Source organism: Heterocephalus glaber, unplaced genomic scaffold (genome assembly GCF_053883595.1).
Source record: "Heterocephalus glaber isolate CG9 unplaced genomic scaffold, H.glaber_assembly_v1.0 deba00001613, whole genome shotgun sequence".
NCBI lineage: Eukaryota > Metazoa > Chordata > Mammalia > Rodentia > Bathyergidae > Heterocephalus > Heterocephalus glaber.
The window spans coordinates 14,755,921-14,765,627 of NW_028258384.1; the positions used below are offsets into that span (position 1 = coordinate 14,755,921).

A 9,707-nucleotide genomic window follows, 5' to 3' on the forward strand; every position below is an offset into this window, starting at 1 on the left:
ACAATAAAATTACAAATTTAATTAAATATCTATAGTGACAAGAAATTAAGACATGCTCTTTGCAGAAGCAGGAAGAGATGTAGTGCTTTTAAAGTTTATGAAGTCTTGAGGCTATTTTAGAATTGTCATGAGATATCTGTGGCATAATTTTCTAATGTCTGTTTCAGCTTCAGGATAGGATGATTACAAAATTATAAAATTATCTCAGTTTTTAACAGTTCATTGGAAGAGCTGATTCATCATAGTTACAGCAGATTCTTTTTCATCAAGTATAATCATAACAAAGGACATTCTAGTAAAACACATTTTGAGTCAGCAGAAATTTATTATATGAGTCAAAAATGTCAAATGCTCAGGAGGCAGAACTCAGATAATACTGACTTTATGTTAAAAAATAACTTAGTTTTGGATGATTTGAAAGGCCTTGAGTGTCCTTATATGCTTGAAGCTCAAGAGGTAGCTATTACATTCATAAAGATATATATATATATTCTGATTCTAAGTAAATGATTCCAGAGAATTTGCCACGGTTTATATGAATATATACACAGTACTTGTGTATCATCCTTTATTTAATGTAAAACAGCATATGTCAAGTGATAGGAAACTAGAAGAAATATTTGAATGTATTGTTATTTCATTTAGACTGTATTTTAGCTCCTATTATGTTGGAACAAATACATACTTTTGTGTCTTGGATATAAAATACAGGTTTTTTTGAGGAGTGACTGAAATCACAGGAAGCATTGTGGAAAAGCTTCTCATAAAGGAAAAGCTAAAGCAGTTTAGTCCATAATTATATGCAATATATTACAAGTGGGTATTTGTCAGATTCCTATGCGACATTTTTTTATAGCCAAATTACTTTGCAAAGAATCACTATATGTCTGCATCAAAATATAAAGTTTTGAGAAAAACCATATAAATACACATTCTAGACTCCCTGTGAAAGGCAGAAGTAGAATATTTTGTCATGAGTAACATTAACATTTTATTATGTTTATATTTGTATCTCTGTGTTAACACATCAAACATGAAACCTCTCCTAAAACTAGTATGTTATTATTTGCCATTAGGTGTTAGGCTCATAATTTATTTTTCCCATGACTTATATTATGAAAGTCAGATTATAAAAACATCTCATAAATGTATATTGAAAATATTACAAAGGAAAGTTTATGAGAAGTAATTTTTGATACATAACAAACATCTCAAAATGCACCTACTCAACATATTCTTCAGGATAAAATTCATACACAAGAAACACACTCAATTTTTTCTTGTATCCAATTTTATTTTCTGCTTCTAAATGTTTCATACAATGCCCTTATGTTTAATATTCACTATAAATATAAAACTTTTTGTGCAGAATACTCCATTTCCATTCGTCAGAAAACCAACATTTATATTAATATTTGTGTGAAAATAATAACTTATTCATAATTTCTGTACTTTATTTTAATATTTTCTCAGAAAAATTGATTATTCTTAAAATGCACAATGTTGCTTGAAAAATTTATTGATGCTAGTGGTTATAGAAGTCTTATTTACCATCAAATACACACTTTTTTTCCAGGAAAAATGAATACACATAAATATTCTCATAACTATATTCTAATTACATTCTCATTTTTTATTTTTTTATTTTTTGGGGGAGAGCAGAGATAAGATTTATTGACAAAGTTGTTATGAAGGGGGGGCACGAGGCAATGGGAGACTTCAGGAGTGCAAGGTAACCTAATTGTCCAGGGGACCACATTTCAGGATGTATATCACCCGGCAGCTATCAGGGATGAGGCACTTCTCTGCCACCATGTCTTCAAATTCGTCTGCATTGAACTTAGTGAAGCTTCACTTCTTGGAGATGTGGATCTTCTGGAGTCCGGGGAGCTTGAACTTGGCCTTGCCCAGGGACTTGATCACATGTTCCTTGTTCTGCAGCTTGGTGTAGATAGACATAATGACCTGTCCAATGTGAACCCTTGCCACTGTGCCCTGGGGCTTCCCAAAGACACATTGCACGCCTGTCTGAAGCCTCGACTGGGGACAGCAGGAGATCAGATACACCAATAACAACTGGGAATCATAGTCTCCAAGGTCCCTTAAGGCAGCCCATATAAGCAACAGCCTGTGTACATTATGGAGGAAGTGCTGTTTGCAGCCACTGAACACTGGGCACCCAACAGCAAAGGAACACAGTTTAATTGACTGCAGACATTCCTATATTTCAAATTGGATTATTCAGAATATTCTAAGCAGACTCATGTAATTTTCAATATATCATTTCAGAAAAAAACACAATTTCAAATGAATTAATTCAACTGAAAATTTTCATATTTAGTATGTTAATATTTACCATTAAAATTTTTTATTAATACATCTTTGTAGTATACCACTTTATTCACTGTGGGGAGTTGGAAAATGTACATAACACAACTTATTTCCTTTTACAATCCCTTCTCTTCCCTTTCCTTTCCCTCTTCCTCCATATCTTGGGTCCCTTCACATTTGTTTAATATCTATCTTCCTGTTTTCTTTTATTTTTGTACTATATTGCTCTTAAACTATTTGTATATTGTTTCCCATATAAGAGAAACCTCATAATATTGTGTATAAATACCACAACTAATTTATCAATTTATCTGTTGATGGACATATAGAATACTTTCAAGATATTGCTATTATGAATTGTGCAGTTATAAATATGAATATGCATGCATCTCTATAATATGACATTTAACTTTGGGGAAGATACCTAGGAGAGGAATAGCTGGGTTAAATAGAGTTTCTATTTTTTATTTCTTGACGAATTTGCATACTTAGTGGAGACCTCTGCAGTAAGTTCTAGTCACCTGCCTAGTGTATGATGAAAGGCTGAAGAAAGACTCAAAGACAGAATTAAAGAGAAAAGTGGGGAGCCAGGAGAGCCAGTGCTGCCTAATCAGCAAAAGGCACTGGTCAGTCCAAGCCACTCGTTTTTATTAGTAATCAACTGGGGTAAAGGAGAGCTATGTTCTTGGACAGGACTGTGTGTGAGGACATGTGGTCATGCAGATTCTATGGATACTAATGTAGCCAAGGCTTGCAAAGGAAAAAGACAAAGCACTCTCCAATTAGAAACAGAAGAGTCAAAATATATGGCTATAATTAAATCCTTGTCCTTCTAATCAAGAAAGTCTTAGTCATGAGAATGGAATTTGGGTGAGAGCTACTCTGACCTCAGCTACTATGTTATCTCAGAGTTAGCCACATGGCTTCATAGGCCGTTTCTCTGGTCTTTTGGCTATGGCTATTAGTGGGAAGATCATGCTAACCTGTGCACCATCTCGGTGCTCACGAGGAGCTCCCATGAATCACGTAGCTTCAGTCAGACTCACTTCTTAAAATAAGCCAAATGAGGTATTTAACTCTTTACAGCCATACTGCTTACAGCTTGCTTTGGGCATAATCAATATTGCAATCCCTGGCACATACTGACTTCCATAATTGTTGTACTAGTTTATATCCCTATCAACAATATAGAATGACTCTTTTCCCTGTAGCCTAATGAGCATTTGTTATTATTTGATTTCTTGATGATTGCAATTCTTCCTGGATTAAAATGGAATATTTAAATTTGCTTTTCTTTAGTGGCCAGAGATGTTGAACCATTTTGTGTTTTTATTGGCCATTTGTACTTCAGCTTCTGAGAAGTGTCTATTCATTTCAGTTGCCCATTTATTACTTGGATCTTTTATTTTGAGGGTTATATTTTTCTTCTTTATACATTCTAGATATTACTCCTCTGTCAAAAGCATAGCTAGCAAAAACTTCTCCCATTCTGCAGGCTGTTTTCATTCTGTTGGTTGTTTTCTATTTGATCCAAACACTTTTTAATTTTATATAATTCCACTCATTCATTCTGGATGCTATTTCTTGTTCAATTGTTATTCTCTTCAGAATGAGTTCAAATTATGCCTATTATGTTTTCCATCAGATTTTTATTATTTTAATATGTATATTTTTAACTCAATTTTTTGTTTAGTATATAGGTTCAAGTTTTGCACCTATGAGTTAGAGTTTTGCCTATTATGTTTTCCATCAGATTTTTATTATTTATATATATATATATATTTACCCCAATATTTTGTTTAGTACATGGTGAGAGATATAGATCTAATTTCAATCTTCAGCATATGTCTAGCCAGTTTTCCAAGCACCATTTTGTAAATAACCCATTATTTCTCCAGCATATGTTTTTGGCCCCTTTGTCAAAATCAGACAGCTGAATGTGCCTGTGGTTTTTTCTGCATCCTTTATTCAGTTGATCCACATTTCTGTTTTTCTGCCAGTACCATGCTGTTTATTTATTATTGTCACTTGGTAATATAACTTGAAATCCAGGACTGTGATGGCTCTTCATATTTTTTGTTGCCCAGGCCTGCTCTTGCTATTCTGAATCTGCATAGTTCCCTATAATTTTTAGGATTGTGTTCACTAGTCTTATGAGGAATGCTGTTTGTATTTTTTATTACATTTTTTTATTGGTGCATTGTAGGTATACGACACAATTACATTTCTCATTGGGAATTGTACCTTTACATAATGCATCTTGGTTCTTATTTTTTCCCCATTCCTAGCCCTCCCTTCATGCCCTCCACCCTTCCCTATTTACAAAGACTTTATTTCCATTTTTTCCATTTCTCAGCATTTTTCCTTTCCCTTCTTTCCTTTCCCCTGCCCCTCCCACTACCCCTACCCCTTTGGACCTTTTCTTCCTACTTTACATTTTCGATTATTCATTCTAATCATTGGTACATTTTAGGTATACAATATAATGACATTCATCATTGGAAATTTGCACCTTTACATAGTCTCTCTCGGTTCTTATTTTTCACCCTTGCCCAGCCCTCCCTTCAACCCCTCCATTCCTCCCTATTTACAAAGATTTTGTTCCTATTTTTCCATTTTCTCATATTAATCCCATTCCCTTCTATCCTTTCCCCTAGCCCTCCCACTTCCTTCCCCTTTGCCCCTTTTCTTCCTATTTCACATTACCTATTATACATTTAGTCCTTATTTACACTTTCAGTTTCTCACACCAGAGAAACTATTTGGTATTTATTCATGTGTGTCCTATTTATTTCACTTAAGAGTATTGCCTCAATGTGCATCCACTTAGCTATAAATGTCTCTAATTTCTCATTTTTTATGGCTGAGTAGTACTCTTCTTTACAAAAAAACCCCACATTTTCTTTATCCAGTCTCCAGTTGATGGGCATTTGGGCTGTTTCCAAGTTTTAGCTATCACAAACTGTGCTGCTATGAACATGGGCACACATATATCACTGTGGTATGATTCTTTTAATTCTTTGGGGAAGATCCCCAGCAGTGGAATAGCGGGGTCAAATGGGACTTCCAGTCCTAGTTCTTTGAGGTATCTCCATACTGATTTCCACAGTGGTTGCACCAGTCTACACTCCCACCAGCAGTGGAGCAGGGTTCCTCTTTCCCGACAGCCCCGCCAGAATTTGTTACTGGTTGATTTCATGATAGCAGCCATCCTTTCTGGAGTGAAGTGGAATCTCAGCGTTGTTTTTAGTTGCATCTCTCCAATGACCAGTGATGTCGAACATTTTTTCATGTATTTATTTGCTATATCTACTTCTTTGTCTGAGAAATGTCTGTTCATTTTAGATGCCCATTTTTGGATTGGGTCTTTAAATTTCGGAGGTCTGATCTTTTTAAGTTCTTTATGGATTTGAGATAGTAGACCTTTGTCTGAGGAAGGGCAGGTGAAGATTTTCTCCCACATTGTGGGTTGTCTCTATTTTGATTGGAATTATATTAACTCTATATATCAATTTTGGAAATAGGGCAATTTTGACAATATTGGTCCTGCCTATCTAAGAACAGGGAATGTCTTTCCATTTTTGGATGTTCTTTTAAATCTCGTTTTTGTTTTTTTTGCCAGAACACTGTAGTTGTTGTTCTCGAAGTGCAATTATCAGTTATTTAATTTCTCTTGTGGCTACTGTAAATGTTTTCTTTTCCTAATTTCTCCCTTGGTGGGTTCATTACAGGTACATAGGAAAACCATTCATTTTATTGTGTAGATTTTGTATCTTAGTATTTTGATAAATTTGGTTATTATTTTTAGGAATCTTTCTGTGAACTTGGGAGCTTTATATATAAATGATTATGTCATCTCCCTGTAGTGATAATTTTACTTCTTTGTTTCCTACATATATCCCTTTTGTTACTTTATATTGCCTGATTGCTCTGGCTAATGTTTCAGGTACTATATTGAAAAGGAGTTATGATAATGAAAATCCTTGTCTATCTTTCAGATTTTCCTGATTTAATATGATCCCAACCATTGGTTTGTTGTCAGTGGCTTTCATCAGGTTGAGATAGGATCCTTCTCTACCTATTTTCTTTAGAGTTTGTTTTTTATCATGAATCCATGCTGAATTTTGTAAAAAGCTTTTTCTGTATCTGTTGATATGTTCATGTGATTTTTGTTCTTGCTTCTGTTTATGGCTTGTAATATATTTACTGATTTGCATATGTTGAACCATTCTTGCATCCTTGACATAAAACCTATTTGGTCATCATGTATGATATTTTTGATTATTGCATTTTATTTGTATATTGTTGAGGACATTTGCATCTAGAAGAATTGACCTTTGCTTTTCTTTATTAGTAAGGTCAATATCTGATTTTGTAATCAGAGTAATTCTAGCTTTGAGGAATGATGAAGTCTTTTGCTTTCAATTTTACTAAAGTATTTGAGGTGTGTTGGCATTATGCCCTCCCTAAAGGTCTTGTAGAAATTGTTGCTGAATCCATCAGTTCCTGGTATTTTTATTACTTTCTCAATTTCATTGTCTGTTATTGGATTTTTCAGAGATTTTATTGTCCTTTTGTTTTCTCCTGGTAATTCAAATGTGTCTAGAAATCTGTCTGTTTCTTCAAGATTCTCCAGTTATTTTACTACAATCTTTTATACTACTTATTAATTTTTTTCTAGATTTTGTCAATGTTCAATGAGACTTTACCTGTTTAATTGCATTGATATGAGTTTTTTCCCTCCTTTTGTTAAATTAGGCTAAGGATTAATCTATTCTTTCAAATAATCAATTCTGATTATTTTATATTTTTGTTGATTTTTTATTCTCAATTTTGTTAATCTCTGCTTGGATCTTTATGATTTCTCTCCTTACACTTGGTTTGGGTTTAGACTCTTTTTATTTACCTAATATGTTTAAGTTAATCATTGGATTATTTATTTTAATATGCTCTGTTCTTCTGGGATGATCATTCACTGCAATAAACTTCCTTATTAGGACTGCATTCATTTTTGTCCCTTAGATTCTTGTATGTGGTACTTGCATTACCACTTTATTTCAAGAATTGTTTAATTTCTTCTTTGACTTTTTCTGGATCTCATTGAATATTCAGGAGGGTGTTGTTCAATATCTAGGTGTTTGTAAAAATTTCTGTGGTTTCCTTTGCCTTTCAATTGTGACAATAACCTTTCACATTTCACCCAGTTAGTTGTCCAATTATCTCCACCCATAATCTTTTATATATATATAATTTTCTGTCAATTTAAAAGAAAAATTATCTTTCCTGCAATATCTAATATTATACTTCTTATTTATTCCTGAGACCTTATCATATGCATATTTGGTATACAAACATTCATGATCATATCTGTATTTTCTAAGGCAGTATAAGCTTTTTTATAGTTATCTTATTTCTAAGCTTTAGCAGAACTGATTTTAACATTCATATTTCTACCAGCAGACTCTTCATAACAATGTATAATTTTTCTATCATGAACCTCCAAATTATTTCAACATTTATGAATTACCCAGTTGTAAAGCTAGTTTAATCACATTTTTAGGTGTTCGTTATGATAGCACTCCAATTTCAGTACCAAAGTCTCTTAGTTCCCTGACATTGCTATAAAATATTATTACAATCTGGATAGATTAAAATAACAGAAATTTATTCCCTCTCATTTCTACAGGATACTAATTTGAAATAAAGTTGTCCTATAGTGCTGGATCATTCTTGGTATGCTAGAGGATACTATTTTCTGTGTTTCCTCCTAACTTTTGCTAATTGTTGCTAATCTTTAATGTTTTGGGCTTCCTGTTGCATCACTCCAATTGTGCCATTGTCATTACATAACTTTCTTCCCTATGTATCTCATCTATCTGCTTCTGTGCATCTTCCCTTCTTAAATAACAATAGTCTTACTGGCTTTAGAGCCTTTTAAAGAATCAATTTCCAAAGAAAGTCACATTAGCAGTTACCTATTGTTTGAATATCAATATATAACATTTGGGAAAACACAATTCATATGCAATACAAATGAAAGGAATAGTTGTACAGTAATACAATTTTTTAAAAATTCCTCAAGATTTCTGATCTATATAATTTTTGAAGTTTTCTTGTATAAAAGTTATCTGTGCCACATAATAACAACTACTTTAACTCCATCTTATACTTCATGTGGAAACTGGAAACTGGTTAGAAATAGATCTAAGAAACTGATAATTAAAAAATGGGAAGCAATAACAAAAGGATTTAGGGCATTGCAATGGCTATTTTGAGCACTTGCAGAAATTTAAATTTTTATTCATTTAGTCCTCATATAAAATAAGTACCTCTGTATAACTAATTTTAGGTATTAGATAAAATTTACTACAAAAAACAATTAAAAATTCTGCTTTTATTAAAACCAACAAGAGTGATTTTAACAAGTTGAATTTTTATAAACAGAAAATTCTCTGAACATGATATGACTTTGAAAAAGCTTTATAGTATTATATTATTAAACAATAAATTCCATTTATAAAAAGACTTATTCAAATACATTTATTTGTTTTTGTAGAATAGAGTGAGATAACAATAATATGATTTTCACTGAGGAATCCTCTGTATTCTTTCTTCAGAATCAAAGAAGCCTTCAACTTATTTGTTAGGAAGATGAATTATTCATAGCAATAACAAACACACATCTTTTTGGATTCAGTAGTGGTATGCCATGCAGAATTATAAACCTGTTAATATTAAAGAAATGTGGTGAATAGATTCTGCTACTTTATAAATTACCTTATGGTCAAAAAACAACTTAATGTCCTTCTTGAAAAAAAAAAGGGAATTAAATATAAGCATAATGAAAAATAAGAAACCATCCATAAGTAACTGTATATTAAGAGAAAAAATAAAAGTTACAGTGATAAAATACGCTTAGTCTTCTTTAAAGTTGGATGGTTCTAGGAAGGTTGACTGTGATTTCTGGAAGTGCTACTGACAAGAATAATGAATCACTTGAGTTCAGATTTCCTTTCCTGAGGAAAAAACTTTTTAAATGTTAAGGAAAATTTTGGGAAACAATGGATTATTCAAAATTTTGTAAAAAAAGTTCATTGATGACTATTTGAATTTAGATTAGGGCATTTAATAAGAAATTAAGTAAGCAACATATTACTGCTACTATTAATATACAAATGTTAAACTTCCCATATTGACTTCATGGCCCAAATATGTTTAAGGCCAATGTCCTTATATAAGACGTAGAAGGTTTTGAAAAAAAATCAAAGAATATTCCCAACTTTTTAATTTACATAGGAGAAATTTACTTATCAAAATATATTCTTAAAATAGTACAAAGTTTATAAAGAAATTCTGAATTACACAAAATTGAGCCA

The 9,707-nt window shown here is 32.4% G+C and overlaps 1 non-coding gene across 1 annotated transcript; it reads right to left on the bottom strand.

Annotated features, from left to right (window-relative positions):
• Positions 1 to 2,084: 2,084 nt before the first annotated feature.
• LOC147822495 (small nucleolar RNA SNORA70) lies at positions 2,085 to 2,214 on the bottom strand. Its single transcript, XR_015445643.1, has one exon. It is a non-coding gene; the product is annotated as a small nucleolar RNA SNORA70 (small nucleolar RNA).
• Positions 2,215 to 9,707: the final 7,493 nt, after the last annotated feature.